The sequence below is a fragment of the Zosterops lateralis genome (assembly GCF_965231275.1).
Source record: "Zosterops lateralis genome assembly, chromosome: 28".
NCBI lineage: Eukaryota > Metazoa > Chordata > Aves > Passeriformes > Zosteropidae > Zosterops > Zosterops lateralis.
Genome location: NC_139788.1, coordinates 24,889 through 40,921, shown reverse-complemented (window position 1 = coordinate 40,921; position 16,033 = coordinate 24,889). Strand labels below are relative to the sequence as shown.

At 49.0% G+C, this 16,033-nt stretch overlaps 1 protein-coding gene across 4 annotated transcripts in view; it reads left to right on the top strand.

Annotated features, from left to right (window-relative positions):
- EZHIP (EZH inhibitory protein) overlaps nucleotides 1-15,608 on the top strand; it is a 65,696-nt gene extending 50,088 nt beyond the window's left edge. The window contains exons 3-5 of one of the 4 annotated variants that reach the window (XM_083879295.1): nucleotides 4,992-5,200; nucleotides 6,161-6,243; nucleotides 6,814-6,919. The gene's annotated coding sequence lies outside the window, so the exon portion shown is untranslated. Of the gene's footprint in view, nucleotides 1-4,991; nucleotides 5,201-6,160; nucleotides 6,244-6,813; nucleotides 6,920-15,202; nucleotides 15,379-15,578 lie in introns of those variants that run through there. The other 3 variants (XM_083879297.1, XM_083879298.1, XM_083879299.1) reach the window with 3 other exon arrangements.
- The last annotated feature ends 425 nt before the right edge of the window (nucleotides 15,609-16,033 follow it).

Genomic DNA, 16,033 nt, shown 5'->3' with positions numbered 1-16,033 from the left:
TTATTTTTAGGAGGCCAAGCTGGGTCTCTGCAGTCAAGGTGAAGTGGACGAGGTGAGCAGTGATGAGTGGACAGAAGCAGTTGCTACTGCTGGAGTCTCACTTGCTGGTGCAACTCTAAGCATTCACTGTTTTTTTTTTTTTTTTAATTTATTTTAGGTGGTCCCCTTGGAAGATGTGCTGGCCCAGGACGCCAGAGGAGGGTGGATGGGTGGAACATTAAGGTTCACTTGTGCTGTGCTTCAGTCAGAGCAGGGAGGTTGCTGTTTCACAGGAACTCACCATGATTTTTTCCTTTTTTGTTTCTTTGCAGGTGCTGCTGCTGCCCCAGGTGTGCCAAGGAATAGAGGGAGGGGGTGAGTTGGCCCTTGGGCAGGTGGCCCAGAGGTGAGTGCCGTGCTCAGTGTGTCCCTTTTCCTTTTGCTGGGTTCAGTCTGGGCAGCCTCTGGAGTGGGTGGAGGTCTGAGGGGGAGCCAGGACAGGGGTGCAGAGGAGCCCTGGGGGTGACTCTTCTGGAGGGGAATAGTCACATTTTGTGTTCTGTGGTCCCAGGTAGTGTGAGGAGGTGCACAGCTGGAGTTTGGATATGGCAGCACCGAGGGAACGTCTCCAAATCCACGGAGCCAACACGTTCATTTCTGTCGAGGAGGGATTTTGTCTGCTCGTATTCCAAATGCTGAGTGTTGGGGCTGGTGGATGGGAGAAGGGGAAAAACCTTTTCAGTCCCAGGAGGGAATTTAAAGTTACCTTAGAGAGGAGAGGGCCCTAGTGGGATGGACCCCTCAGGAGTAAAAAGAGAGAGGATGACACAAAGTGTCTGGAGCTGTCGAGTTCTCCTGCAGCACTTTGACTCTTGTCCTGACTTTGTTTCAGGTGCAGATGGATTCAATCCATGGCAGAGTGCCCCATCCCGGGTGAGGGGGCTCCCCTGAGAAGGTCAGTCACTGTTTGTGTTTGCAGGGGCGTGTAAATGGTGGCCATGTTACAGCACTGCTCTTTGTCTTTATTTTTAGGAGGCAAAGCTGGATATCAGCAGTCAAGGTGAAGTGGACGAGGTGAGCAGTGATGGGTGGACAGAAGCAGTTACTATTGCTCCAGCCTCACTTGCTGGTGGAACTCTGAGCATCCAGTGCTGTGTGTTTTAGGTGTTCCACTCACACGATGCCGAGCTCCCCTCACCAGCTGGACCCTGGGAACATTACAGGACTGTGTGGTGAAGCCTTGACCTTCTCCATTTGAAGGGGCCATCCAGGTGGGCTTTGGTAACAGCCGAGGAGTTGAGGTGTGTCAGGGAGGAGGAGGGAGGCTCTGCTCAAGTTTCAGCAGTGCCACATCACCTTGTCTGCTCTTAACCCAGGCACACCCCGCAATGTTGGTGTCTGAGCAGAGCTGGAGCACAGGGCCCGAGGACCTGGGTGTGCTCAGGAGGTGTTGAGTAGCAGAATTGCTGGTTTTTAGCCCATGTGCTGCTGAGATCACACGGTCACATTTGTTTTTCTTTAGTGTAGCTGACTGAGAGACACCAGCCCAGTGGCAGCAGGAATTTCCCCGAGGGAGAGGCACCTTCTTTGGCTTTTGACATGGATTGGCATCCCCAGATGTCCCAGAGATAAGTGGAGTGCTGGGAGCCACAGAGGGGATGAAAGTGGGGTGTGGGGTCAGGGGTCACCAGGAGGGGGTTTTAAATCAGGTTTGGAGATGGGGATGTCCAAGTTGTGACCCCTTTAGGGCACATAGAGGGTAGGCCTCACAGTGCTGAGGTGTGCAGGGCAGAGCAGTCCCAGGGCATGTCCTGTCACTTGTCTGTTGTTCACTCCGTGTCTGTTGTGTGTTTTGTTTTGTGTGTCTTTTGCCTTAACCCTTCAAGGGGTCTTTTGGAGACCTCAGGCATCGTTCTTAACATCTCCCTATTCCTGGTGCTGATACCAGGCCAGGCATCAAACCTTTGACTCGGGAGCTCAGAGGCTCCTCAGAATCCATCTCTCTTCACAACCATCCAGGCTGATGCCTTTCCAGGTCTTGTTCTGAGCTATATCCACAGCTGTGCACTGCCACCATCCATTCTGGCGGATTAGGTCTTGTCAGAATGCAGAGACAGGTACAGGATTCTGACCATAGGATTCTCAGGCATCCATCCCTGCGTTTCTTGGGATCAGTGATCCCGTTGGCATCTTCTTCCTGCAGGGTTCTCTGAGCCTGGTCAGCTCCCCATGGGTCTTACCTCGGTCATCTCATTGCGAGTTCTCTCGGTCCTCAGGGTCATTCTTCTTGCTGAGATGTTTCTGTCCCTGTTGTGTCCCCCCTTTTGTCCTGTCCTGTGTCACGGGGGTTGGTGTGTTTGGCCTGGAGCTGCTCTGCCTTGTTGCTCAGTCTGGGTGTAGGGGGAATGGGACAAGTCCTGGGGAGTTGAAATTTGTCATGTGGGGTGTAGTTGGACTGTAGAGGGTATCCCTAGATGGACACAAAGTGTCTGGAGCTGTCAAGTTCTCCTGCAGCACTTTGACTTTTGTCCTGACTTTCTTTCAGATGCAGGGGGATAAAATCCACCCTTTTGTTTCCCCCGAGTATGTGGGAGGTTGGCTCTCAGCAAGGAAGAAGTTGAGAAATGACCTCCCTGTCTGCTGGACGTCTGGATATAATTGAGAGTGCAGTTACTAAAAATTTTCTGTATTTTCTACTAAATTAATAAACCTGAACTGAGAAAGCTGTGAACACCGTGGTGCCTGTTTTTTCCTTTCAGGTCTCATTCTACCCATGCACAGTGTTACCAGCAGGAGCTTGATGTCGAAGTGTATTTCAGAGGCAGAGATAAAATAATATGGACATTTTATTTTGTAGCTCTTTGAACCTCCTTGTTTATTAGCCAAGAAATCCAAAACAAACCCCCTCTCCCCAAAAGCACACAGAAAGAGAAAATATGCCCATATTATTTTAATTAAGATTAAATATTTATCTCTTAGAAAACCAGGCTCATTCAATTCTAATTAACTGTGGTTCTGATGTGTTAGGTCAATTAATTCCTATAGTTTAAAATATCGGTAAAAATGGAAAGAAGTAAATACGAATTGAAAATAATACAAAAAAATAAAAATATAAGTAACAGAATGAGAACTATAAAATATGAAAGATAATAGGAATAGATACACTATTGATACACTATATTATTACTTGTTCTATTTATTATAATATGTAAAATATACTTAATATAATGTACATGATATAATAGATAAATTTGTAATGGTTATTAGATATATCAAAGTAAGAAATAGAAGTTATTTTGAAATGCAGCCTAAACTGAAGGCTTTTTTGGATTCGGTATGGTTGATGGCAGGCGATTTGTAAGGCAATGCTGCCATCCTGTGGATAAAGATCGGTACTGCAACTCTCCCCCGCGCCCGCCCCGAGAGCTGTGCGGCAGTGCTGCCATCCTGTGGGCATACAGCGGTACTGCAATTCTCCCCCGTGCCGGTACCCGAGGTGAGCAGCAGCCCCGGTCTCTGAGCTCACGGGCAGTTTTGCCGCCCGATGACCGAAAAATCACGGCCAAAAAGGCGAGAAAAAAAAAGAGGGGACCCAGGGCACGTGGCAGCCGGCTGCCTGCGCGCGACCTGGACCAGGGAGCGGCCCGGGAGCGGTTTTTCCGCGGCACACGCAGGTGACGGACACGGGATGGGGGCTGAGCGGCGCCACGGCAGTGTTTGGGCAGGCGATGTTGTCAGGGGCTTGTGCGAGCAGCCGAGGGGGACATTTAGGGAGGGTGCCACAACCAAGATGGCGGCGCGACTCGGGGCGCTTGACCTTCTAAAGATGGCGGCGAAAAGGGCGGGAAAAATGAGGACCCCCCTTCATGTGTGTTTATCAGACTGCCTGCACAAAAATCCCGACCACGGCGCCGCCCAAGAACAATTTTCTGTGCCGTCTCCAGGTGTAGGGACACGGGCTGTGGGTTCAGCCACGCCGCAGGCGGGTTCGAGTTACTCATTTTAGTCAGGCTTCTGTGTTAGACACCTATGGGGGGCCTTAAGGGGCGCCACAACCAACATGGCGGCTCGGTTCGCTGCTCTTGACCTTCTAAAGATGGCGGCGGGGCGGGGCGAAAGTGACGTAATGCTCTCTGCCACCAAAAAAGGCGAGGTGTGACGAAAATGACCGAGAGTTGCCGAACAGCCGAAAAGAGCCGACGGCTGACGGAAATGACCGAGTTTCTCCGAACAGCCGAGCCCAGCCGGGTTTCCCCGAACAGCCGAGCCCAGCCGAGTTTCTCCGAACGAGCCGCGCCCGCCCGAGCCGGGGGCAGTTCCCGGGCGGCCCCGGGCTGGTGTCCGCCGTCACTGCCGCTTCCTCGGCGGGCCATTCAAGGCGGTGTCGGGGCCGCTGCCGATCCCCCGGCGGGCGGGCGGGACACGCTGGCGCTGTGCCCGGAGCTCGAGCCGAGCCGGGGTTCTCGGGGAAGGCGGCAGGAGAAGCCGGTAAAACGCCCGGAGTGCTCGTGTGGCCCCGAGAGCCCCCGGAACATTTATTTGGGGGGGTCTGTGCCAGCCGCTTATGCCCTAATGGAGAGGGATTTCTCACAAGGACACGCAGTGATGGACAAGCGGAAGGGCTTCATCAGGATGAAGGGAGGCCGGTTTAGATTAAATATCAGGAAGGAATTGTTCCCTGTGAGGGCGGCGGGGCCCTGGCACGGGTTCCCCAGAGAAGCTGTGGCTGCCCCTGGATCTGGTGGAAGGTGTCCGTGCCCTGGGTGGGGCTGGAATGGGATGAGCTTTCCCTTCCACAATTCAGTGATTCTGGTGTTCTGGCTGAGCTCAGTCAGCCTGAGGGGCTGTTGCAATTTCAGGCTGGAAGTTGAGTCCTCATAACTTACACTTGCATAAAAGCAAGAATGAACACTTAAAAAAATTCTAGTGCATGATTTTTTTTTAATATAAAAATACAAGGAGAGGTGCTTCCTTTTATTTTCTTCTGATTAAATTGTATTTCTCACTTACAGCACGGTAGAAACCCTGTTCTGCTCTGGCTGCTGAAGGACACCCCAGAGCATCTCCAGGTGCACCTGAAGGCATCTCGACACCGAGAGAGATTTGTTCTGTTTCCGCATTGACTCTGTTGAAAGGTGAACACAGAATGTCCATGGGTCACCCTGCCAGCTCCACTTGGCTCAGCAGGCATCGCACGGAGGGCGCTCCTGTCATCTCTCTGGTGAGTCTGGAGGTGGGTTTTTCTGCTGCTCTGTCCCAGAGGGGTTTTCTGTATTGCTGCTGTTGGCATCGTAGTGCTGAGTTGTGAGGAACATCACCTGTGTAGGGCAAATCCTACAAAAAAACCAAACAAAACTGCCTTTTGTATGAGAAATTGCATTTTGTCCTGGAAAATCTCACCGGGCTCAGGGCACAGGAGGGTTCCTTCCCATCTGATCAGGAGAATACACAAAGCAAACTCATAAAGGGCCTGGCTGGAGCCTGTTGGGGCCAGTATTAGCAGGGGGAAGGGTGGCCAGAGGGGCTCAGGCAGGGCTCGGGGTGGGTCTGACCTGCACTGGCCACGTCTGCTCTGTCCTTGCTGAGGTGGGCAAAGGCAAATCTGACAACTGAGTGTGTGCTTGAGACTCTCACTCAGCAGTCTGAGGATCTGTCTAGAAAATGGAAGTGGAGTTGGGTTTAGTTTGGCGTACAGCACTTAAAAGTGGTCTTCAGATATTCTTCAGTAACTTTATCCTGAATTAAGGCTCCACGCCAGAGTTCTTTGGTGCAAGCATTGTTCTAATAGACGGCTTTTCATTTGGGCTGGTTTTAATGTCTCTATTTTTTTTCTGAAGTCTCTATTTATTTTGATGTCTTATTGTGGATGTTCACCCTCAGACTCTGGACAGTGGTTTGGGGATTTTTTCCCTTCATTCCCCAGCTATAATACCTTTTTTTTTTTTTTTTCCCTCCCCCATGGCAATAAAATTCTCTAGAGCACTAAACCGGCTGCAGAATGGCATTTTCTCAGACAGAGTAATGCTGCTTCTCCCAGCCAGCACTGCACTGTTCTTGGTGCCATTTTTCACTGTTTCCTGTAGCCCCAGAATCCGTGGCGGTCCCTCAGGGTTCTGAAGGAGCGCTGTATTTGGATTTTTGGCTTCAGGATCTCAACGGTGGCATCTGGGCTCTATTCTAGGAACCCTGGAAAAGCAAGTTCTTATTCATGAGGAACCATTAACTCTTGAAAGTCGAGCTGTCTTGCAAGAGGTGCTGCAAAGGGTGAGATTTAACCTGATATCATTTTGTTTAATCATCTCTGTGAAACCTTAATAACCTTCAGCAGTTTCTATGGAACAGATGATTTCACCCCGACCATTTCAGTGCATTGTAACACGTACTGCACTGCTTCATTCATTGCTATCTTGTGTTATGGAAGATCTTCAGCAACTTTTCCTCCAATTTTCAGGGTAATTAGCATTTTGTGTTTATCCAGCACAGCATCAGGTTCCTATTTGTGTCTCAAAAATTTGACAGGTTGTTTCTAGTTAGTTCTGATTCACTTCTCCAGATCTTGACTTAACTCTGAGTCACGTCTCCTCTGCCTTTTGTGCAAATGGACTTAATGTTGTTGCTGTCACTTTGTATTGAAATATCGAGCAGCTTTTACTTCTGGGGTTCCCAAAGTCTGCCCTTGGCAGGTGCAGCCTGTGCTTCAACCTGGAGCCCTCAGTCCGCAGGGAAATGGACCTTTGGGAAGTTCTTACAGCTCTATTTAATGCTTTGTGGATGATGCTGATTTTCTGGAGGTAGGCTGTCCATTCTGACCCATTTTCTTCTCTCTCCTTGCAGGCTGGACCTGCTGAAAGGCTGAGGCGAGACCAGGATCTGCAAAATCTCTGAGTCTGTCTTGCTGAGGCTGAAGCCTTGTCTGCTGTCAACGGTGACATTGTGGAAGATGCTAAAGACTGAAAACTTTGGGGTTTTTCCCCTGAGTCACCAGACTCTGTCTGCAGCTGTGCCCTGTCTATCTCTTAAAAGAGTTTCTGGGTTTAGAAAGGTTTTTACATTCTGCAATATTAATCTATAACTCAATTGAAAAGAATCATACTCTCTCAGTGTGGTGTTAATTGCTCTGAGTTGGTTAATTAAAATAAATGGTAAGGGGTTTTTGCAACCCTTGGGATGGCCCCTGGAGCTGGCAGCTCTTGTTCAAATTCCCTTCATTCCTTTAATGTCTTTTAGTTATTTCTTAAGCAATTACTGCAATTAGGATATACACTAAGGAGAGCAGCATTTCTGCCTTGTTGGATTGGGAAATCCAAGCCGAGGTCCTTGGAGGGGCTGAGGGGATGGGGAGCTGAGCCTCAGGCTGGGTTTGACAGTGGGAGTTTGGTGAGGAAGAAAAGAGAGATCCCCCAAAAGTGATTAAGGTCAGTTCTGCTGGCTTTGGGTGCTCCTATCCCCAAAAATTCATTCTGGTTAAATGGGACTTGAAGAAGGCGGGGCGCTGGGCGGACTCGGGGCGGAGCCGGGGCGCTGTGGGGCGGGGCCGGGCAGTGCCGGGGGCGGGGCCCAGAGGCGGCCGGGGGCGGGGCCCAGAGGCGGCCGGGGGCGGGGCCGGGCAGTGCCGGGGGCGGGGCCCAGAGGCGGCCGGGGGCGGGGCCGAGCAGTGCCGGGGGCGGGGCCCAGAGGCGGCCGGGGGTGGGGCCGGGCAGTGCCGGGGGCGGGGCCCAGAGGCGGCCGGGGGCGGGGCCCAGAGGCGGCCGGGGGCGGGGCTCCACGGGCGCGGGGCAGGTCCCAGGTGCCAGGACCCCGGACCCCACCGGAGAGTTCCACACCGAGCTCATAGAGCATCGGCTTTTTCCGGCACCGATTTGAATCCCCGCCCGGCTCCCAATTGGCGGGCTCGTTGAGGAATCGGCAGCGCTGATTGGACAGCTGGTCCCGGGAACCGCCCCCGGCTCCGCCCCGCGCTCAGCACCGACCCCGATTCCTCCCGGCCCCGATCCCCCGGCACTGTGGAGGTGTAATGGATAACGAGGGGACAGACCAGGCACAGGTGGGAGTGGTAATGGATAACGAGGGGGCGGTTTAAGAGGGGGAGCCTCAGCTCAGTTCGGTATGGAGCTGAGAGCAGTGAGTGCTCAGGTCCTGGCTGTGGCTCTTGGAGTGAAGGCAGGAGCACGTGGGTTTGGAGCGTCACTTCTGGAGGCCACGAGGGACAAACCTTTATACCCAGCAGCAGCAGAAGGTAAGCCAGTGTGGGTTTATAGGGGGGACTTATTTTTCTTTTTCAGCTTCGACTCACCAATCCCTCCCCGGTGCTCCCTGAAGAAAAAGGAGTTATGGAGACAAAAGGAGTTCAAGTTGATTGGAGAAACTCCTCTTCTGTTGTTTTCTGTGTTTAAACTGGAGAGATTTTTCTTTTCACCTGGAATTTTAATGAATAGTGGTACTTTTATGTAGTTTTTATTCAATATTGTGTTCTCAGGTGGTGTGTAGTGTTTTGTGTGACTTTTTTGGTTTTATTTATTATATATAATTCGGTTTTTGAGTGAAGGTGACTTTATGGGTGGGTTTGTTTGTATTTGAGGTAGAATTAATTTAAGTAGCTCTTTTTGAGAGACTTCTGAAATGTGTTATTGGGGTTTTGTGTGTTGTATGGAGGGATTCAGGTTGGGTAGAGCTGGTTTTTCTGTTTGGTGGTTTTTAGTGATTTATTGTGTAGCTTTATTCTATTTGTAGGTGGTGTATGGTGAGGGATATGTGGTGTATTTAATTCATGTTTGGTTTCATAGTTCACGTGGTTAGAGTATTTTTGAACTGAGTTTTGTTGTTGAATTATTTTTTGGGGGATATTCTGTTTTTCCGGGGTTTATTTTCTAAGGTTTACAGTGGTGTAATAGGCTGTGGTGTGAGGTATAAGGGAAGGTTTATTTATTTAAGAAATAAATAAAATAATAAATAAATAAATAAATAAGTCAGGTGGCTTTTATCATAGGGAGCATCTAGTGTTTGTTTTAGTGGGTTTGAGACAGTATGATGTAGTTAATTTTTTCAGGTTTCTTAATATTTACAATTAAATGATTTTTTTTTTTTTTTTTTGTTATTGGGGTTTGTTTATTTAGCCTGCTTGACTATGGTATAGGTTTTATAGTTTTGGATAATTTAGGGGGTACTGTTTGTACTCAAATGGATATTTTGGTTTTGTGTGTATTTATAGGTGTCTGTTTGTTTTGATGGTTTTGAGGCATTATGGGTTTATTGAGTCAGGAATAATTGTTTTTGGTGCTGTTAATTGAAGTATATCAGTACTATTTTTACTTTTGTGGATTGATTTGTTTATTGTTGTGCTTCTCTGGGTTTTTCAGTCTGCAGCAGGTTTAAACAGTCTGAAGAAAAAGGAAAAAAAAAGTCTTTGCTTTAGCTGGCTAAAACTAACAAAGAGCAAAGGAGATCTGTGTGCTGCAGTCTGTCTGTGCTTGGGCTGAATACACTGGACAGGGAATGCACAGGAGTGAACACTGTTTTCTTAAAACAGGCTGTGTGCTTTTTCTTTCCTTGCTTTGCTCCCAAAATCAGTCTGAAAGGTACAGAAGGCATTTTTGAAGGAGTTATTTTAAGTATTTGATGTTTTTGGCACTTCAGGTATTTGTTTTGGAGTGTTTGGGGTTTTGACTTAGTTATAATGGGATAATTTTACTTCTATTTAGGTGTTTTTAGGTTTTATTGCAGTTAAAAGTTGTGACTTTTTTGTTATGTTAGTAATAGAAAATGGGTTTTGATTTTGTATACAGTGATGGGATTGGTGTATATGGTGTGCTGGTGTGGACTAAGGATTTAAAATTCTGTGGTTTTGATGTGTTAGGTTAATGAATTTATATAGTTTAAAAGATGTGGATTTTATGCTTCATTAGTTAGAGGCAGGTCTTTAAGTTGGGGGGGTTCTGGGTGTATATTTCAGAGGTTTTTTGAGGGGAATGAAGATGGGGGTATTTTTATTATATTTGGTGGTTTGACTATCAGTAATAAGAGTTGGCTTTTTTTTTGCTGCACATTTGTTTGTGTTTCCTACAATTGATATATTTGTGTGCTCAGGGCAGTGGTGTTTCTGGTGCAACTCTGAGCATCCCTTATTGTTTGTGTGTTTCAGGTGGTCACTTGTCTCACACTGAGATCCTCTCACCCAACAGCCCTGCTGAGATCATCCGTGGATGTTTGGTTTTCTTTATGGCACCTGACTGAGACAGCAGGAATTTCCCTGAGGCAGAGACAGCCTTCCTTGGCACCTGATGTGGATTCTCATCCCTGAACATCCCAGAGATAAGTGAAGGGCTCAAAGCCACAGAGGGGGTGAAAGTGGGGTGTGGGTTGGGAGTCACCGGGAGGGATTTTTGGGTCAGGTTTGGAGATGGGGATGTCCAAGCTGTGACCCCTTTAGGGCACGTGAAGGGAAGGTCTCACAGTGCTGAGGTGTGCAGGGCAGAGCAGTCCCAGGGCACGTCGTGTCACTTGTCTGTTGTGCCCTCAGTGTCTGTTGTGTGTTTTGTTTTGTGTGTCTTTTGCCTTAACCCTTCAAGGGGTCTTTTGGAGACCCCAGGCATTGTTCTTAACATCTCCCTGTTCCTTGGACAGGCACTGATATCATTGAACTTTGATTCAGGTGTTCAGACACACATCAGAATCCATCTCTCTTCACAACCATCCAGGCTGGTGCCTTTCCAGGTCTTGTTCTGAGCTGTATCCACAGCTGTGCACTGCTGTGATCCATTCTGGCAGGTCAGGTCTTCTAAAAGTGCACAGCTGAGTGGAGGATTCTGACCTTGGGATTCTCAGGCATCCATCCCTGCATTTCTTGGGATCAGTGATCCCGTTGGCATCTTCTTCCTGCAGGGTTCTCTGAGCCTGGTCAGCTCCCCATGGGTCTTACCTCGGTCATCTCATTGCGAGTTCTCTCGGTCCTCAGGGTCATTCTTCTTGCCGAGATATTTCTGTCCCTGTTGTGTCCCCCCTTTTGTCCTGTCCTGTGTCACGGGTGTTGGTGTGTTTGGCTCAGAGCTGCTCTGCCTTGTTGCTCAGTCTGGGTGTGGGGGAATGGGACAAGTCCTGGGGAGTTGAAATTTATAATGAAGAGTGTTATAAGTCTGTAGAGGGTATTTCCAGATTGAGAAAAAGTGTCTGGAGTTTTCAAGTTCTCCTGCAGCACTTTGACTTTTGTCCTGACTTTGTTTCAGATGCAGATGGATTCAATCCATGGCAGAGTGCCCCATCCCGGGTGAGGGGGCACCCCTGAGAAGGTCAGTCACTGTTTGTGTTTGCAGGGGAGTGTAAATGGTGGCCATGTCACAGCACTGCTCTTTGTCTTTATTTTTAGGAGGCCAAGCTGGGTCTCTGCAGTCAAGGTGAAGTGGACGAGGTGAGCAGTGATGGGTGGACAGAAGGAGTTACTATTGCTCCAGTCTCACTTCTGGTGCAACTCTAAGCATTCACTGTTTTTTTTTTTTTTTTTTTTAATTTATTTTAGGTGGTCCCCTTTGCAGATGTGCTGGCCCAGGATGCCAGAGGAGGGTAGATGGGTGCAACATTAAGGTTCACTTGTGCTGTGCTTCAGTCAGAGCAGGGAGGTTGCTGTTTCACAGTAACTCAACATGATTTTTCCTTTTTTGGTTCTTTGCAGGTGCTGCTGCCGCCCCAGGTGTGCCAAGGAATAGAGGGAGGGGGTGAGTTGGCACTTGGGCAGGTGGCCCAGAGGTGAGTGCTGTGCTCAGTGTGTCCCTTTTCCTTTTGCTGGGTTCAGTCTGGGCAGCCTCTGGAGTGGGGTGAAGATCTGAGGGGGCGCCGGGACAGGAGTGCAGAGGAGCCCTGGGGGTGACTCTTCTGGAGGGGAATAGTCACATTTTCTGTTCTGTGGTCCCAGGTAGTGTGAGGAGGTGCACAGCTGGAGTTTGGATACGGCAGCACTGAGAGAACGTCTCCAAATCCACGGAGCCAACACGTTCATTTCTGTCCAGGATGGATTTTTGTCCACTCGTATTCAAAAGTTAAGTTGTTGGGGTTGGTAGTTGAGAAAAAGAGAAAAAAGGAGAAAAAACCTTTTCAGTCCCAGGAGGCAATTTAAAGTTACCTTAGAGAGGAGAGGGCCCAGTGGGATGGACCCCTCAGGAGTAAAAAGAGTGAGGTTGACACAAAATGTCTGGAGCTGTCGAGTTCTCCTGCAGCACTTTGACTCTTGTCCTGACTTTGTTTCAGGTGCAGATGGATTCAATCCATGGCAGAGTGCCCCATCCCGGGTGAGGGGGCTCCCCTGAGAAGGTCAGTCACTGTTTGTGTTTGCAGGGGAGTGTAAATGGTGGCCATGTCACAGCACTGTTCTTTGTCTTTATTTTTAGTAGGCAAAGCTGGATCTCTGCAGTCAAGGTGAAGTGGACGAGGTGAGCAGTGATGGGTGGACAGAAGCAGTTACTATTGCTCCAGCCTCACTTGCTGGTGGAACTCTGAGCATCCAGTGCTGTGTGTTTTAGGTGTTCCACTCACACGATGCCGAGCTCCCCTCACCAGCCAGACAGTGGGAGCATTACAGGACTCTGTGGTGAAGCCTTGACCTTCTCCATTTGAAGGGGCCATCCAGGTGGGCTTTGGTAACAGCCGAGGAGTTGAGGTGTGTCAGGGAGGAGGAGGGAGGCTCTGCTCAGGTTTCAGCAGTGCCACATCACCTTGTCTGCTCTTAACCCAGGCACACCCCGCAGTGTTGGTGTCTGAGCAGAGCTGGAGCACAGGGCCCGAGGCCCTGGGTGTGCTCAGGAGGTGTTGAGTAGCAGAATTGCTGGTTTCTGGCCAATGTGCTGCTGAGATCACACGGTCACGTTTGCTTTTCTTTATTGTAGCTGACTGAGAGACACCAGCCCAGTGACAGCAGGAATTTCCCCGAGGGAGAGGCGGCCTGTTTTTGTACCTGACATGGATTTGCATCTCCAGATGTCCCAGAGATAAGTGGAGGGCTGGGAGCCACAGAGGGGATGAAAGTGGGGTGTGGGGTCAGGGGTGACCAGGAGGGATTTTTGGGTCAGGTTTGGAGATGGGGATGTCCAAGCTGTGACCCCTTAGGGCACGTAAAGGGAAAAGTCTCATTTTTGATCCCAGTGCTGAGGTGTGCAGGGCAGAGCAGTCCCAGGGCACGTTGTGTCACTCGTCTGTTGTGCACTCTGTGTCTTGTGTGTTTTGTTTTGTGTGTCTTTTGCCTTAACCCTTCAAGGGGTCTTTTGGAGACCCCAGGCATCGTTCTTAACATCTCCCTGTTCCTTGGACAGGTACTGATATCATTGAACTTTGATTTAGGAGCTCAGACACACATCAGAATCCATCTCTCTTCACAACCATCCAGGCTGGTGCCTTTCCAGGTCTTGTTCTGAGCTGTATCCACAGCTGTGCACTGCTGTGATCCATTCTGGCAGGTCAGGTCTTCTAAAAGTGCACAGCTGAGTGGAGGATTCTGACCGTAGGATTCTCAGGCATCCATCTCTGCGCTTCTTGGGATCAGTGATCCCGTTGGCATCTTCTTCCTGCAGGGTTCTCTGAGCCTGGTCAGCTCCCCATGGGTCTTACCTCGGTCATCTCATTGCGAGTTCTCTCGGTCCTCAGGGTCATTCTTCTTGCCGAGATATTTCTGTCCCTGTTGTGTCCCCCCTTTTGTCCTGTCCTGTGTCACGGGTGTTGGTGTGTTTGGCTCAGAGCTGCTCTGCCTTGTTGCTCAGTCTGGGTGTGGGGGGAATGGGACAAGTCCTGGGGACTTGAAATGTGTCATGTGGGGTGTAGTTGGGCTGTAGAGGGTATTTCCAGATTGAGAAAAAGTGTCTGGAGTTTTCAAGTTCTCCTGCAGCACTTTGACTTTTGTCCTGACTTTGTTTCAGGTGCAGATGGATTAAATCCATGGCAGAGTGCCCCATCCCGGGTGAGGAGGCTTCCCTGAGAAGGTCAGTCACTGTCGATGATGAGAGTCACATATTTCACATTTATTGGCACTCCAGTGCAGGGCACCTGCATTTACAGCTCCAAACAAGTGAGTCCCTTGGTAACCCGCCCTGGGGAGCAGCTGGAGCCTGCTCTGGGCTGGGGGACCAAACACTTGGGGCTGACACAGCTCCACACTGAGGGGGCTTGGTAAAATGCCTTCCTATGTCCTGTGGTCGTTTATTTATTTATTCATTTATTTATTTATTTATTTTTATTTTTTAAGCTTTCTACAAGGCTTTAACCATCAACCTGGTAAAAATAAACTGTAATGACTGAAGACATGAGGGGCTGGCAGGTTATACACACCAGAGACAGCTTTTTTTTTTGTTTGTTTTTGTTTTTGTTTAATAGCTGTGAGACTTACATCTTGATTGTCAGACTCTTTTATGGCCAACATTTGTTAAAAACCTTATTTTGAGATATGCTGCTTCAATAACCAATTTATTGTAAAAATACCTTTAATGTCAGAAGATTAAGGCACTAACACCAACGTGCCACCGCCTTAATGTTTAGCAGCAAAACTTGATCTTTACTGAAGTTAAAACTTCATTTTTTTTTTCTGCTAATAGAAGTTAATGAAGGTGTTTATCAGCTTTTGCTGCCCTTTGGTCATACTCAAGGTCATTAAAAAATTGCTCTACTGCTCTAAAATAATTACAGATTTTAGACCTCCCTCATTTTCTCCAGACTAGAAACATGTGAATTGATTTTTGATCTCCTTCCTTTTGGTTTGTGTGGGTTTTAAGCTGCATGGAGAAGGTGTCAGTGGACACGGCACCCAGGGCATGGTGCTGGGGAGGGCAGGAGGGGAAGGAACTGCTCAGAAATCCAGGAGCAGCAGTGGATTGGGAGCTGGTGATCCTGCCTCAGTCACACTCTCCTGGACAGTCTGTGCAATGATAATATTCCTATTTCCCCTCCTGAACATGGAGTTGGAGGAGAACAGAAGTCTTCGCATTGGTGGGAAGGGGAACACCAGGGAACAACTGCTGTTTGTGTCCAACTGCTGTTTGTGTCCTCAGAGAGCAGTGGGGAGAGCCTGAGAGAAACACTGGCTGGCTGAGGGATAGTTGTGTCCCCTCTGGAATAAATCCCTGTGTCTCCTCAGAGCTGCTGGTTTGCAGTAGAGTTTGGGCACATTTTGCTGCAGCTTTGGTTTCTTAATAACTGGAGATCCATGGATTGCTGGGTGATTCCCATAAGTTCTCCTATTTTGTAGGAGCTGCAGGGTGAGGTCAGTATTCTGAGGGAGGCCCTGGCAAAGCTGCCGAGGGCAAGGAACACGGAGCATCCGGGGGCTTCTCCCACCTGAGTTTCTCCTGGAGCGTGCTGCGTGTCATGCTGGATGTTTAACCTGGCTTTGGGGTGTTCTCCTGCGGTCCCAGCTCCAACTGCTGCCCCTGAGCCGAGGCCTTGCTGTGTCCCAGCACTAACCCCGGCAGGTGGGTCCTGCTTTTCCAGCCCTTGAATCCCACGGGCAATCCCAGATTCCCGGAGCTCCCCTGGGCACAGCCTGGACTCGCTCCCTGGGAGCTGCACTTCAGTCTGCCTGAACCAAGGACCTCCTGTTTGAAACTTTATTCCTGTTGTTTTTCCTCTTGCAGGTATTTGGCAAAAAAGGAGAGAGCCAGTGGAAAGTGGAGCTACTGGAAGGACTTTTCTCTCTGACTCCTGCATAATTCTTTGACCATAACCAGAGCCTCGGTTTCATTTCCTGTCTTTTCCAATAAATCATTGCTTTCAGCTGGAATGTGTTCCTGGTGTCCTCCTCCTCCATGGATTTGTAAATAGGAAAAATCAGGAATTCTAAGTGGAATTTTGTTATTCCAGCAGTTGTGGCTCTTTTCTTCCACTGAAACTTCCCAACTCTGCTGAGAGTTTCTGCTGCCAAATAAAAATAAGATTGGAGGTTTTTTTGATTGTTACTCCCACAAATGCAGATAATTCTTGGATAGGAGTAACTAGACCTGTTGAATTCCCACTTCCCTTTAAAATCAGAGCAGAGGCAGCAGATTTGAAATCATCGTTCCATGACCTTCCACCAAAAGTTTTCCATGTT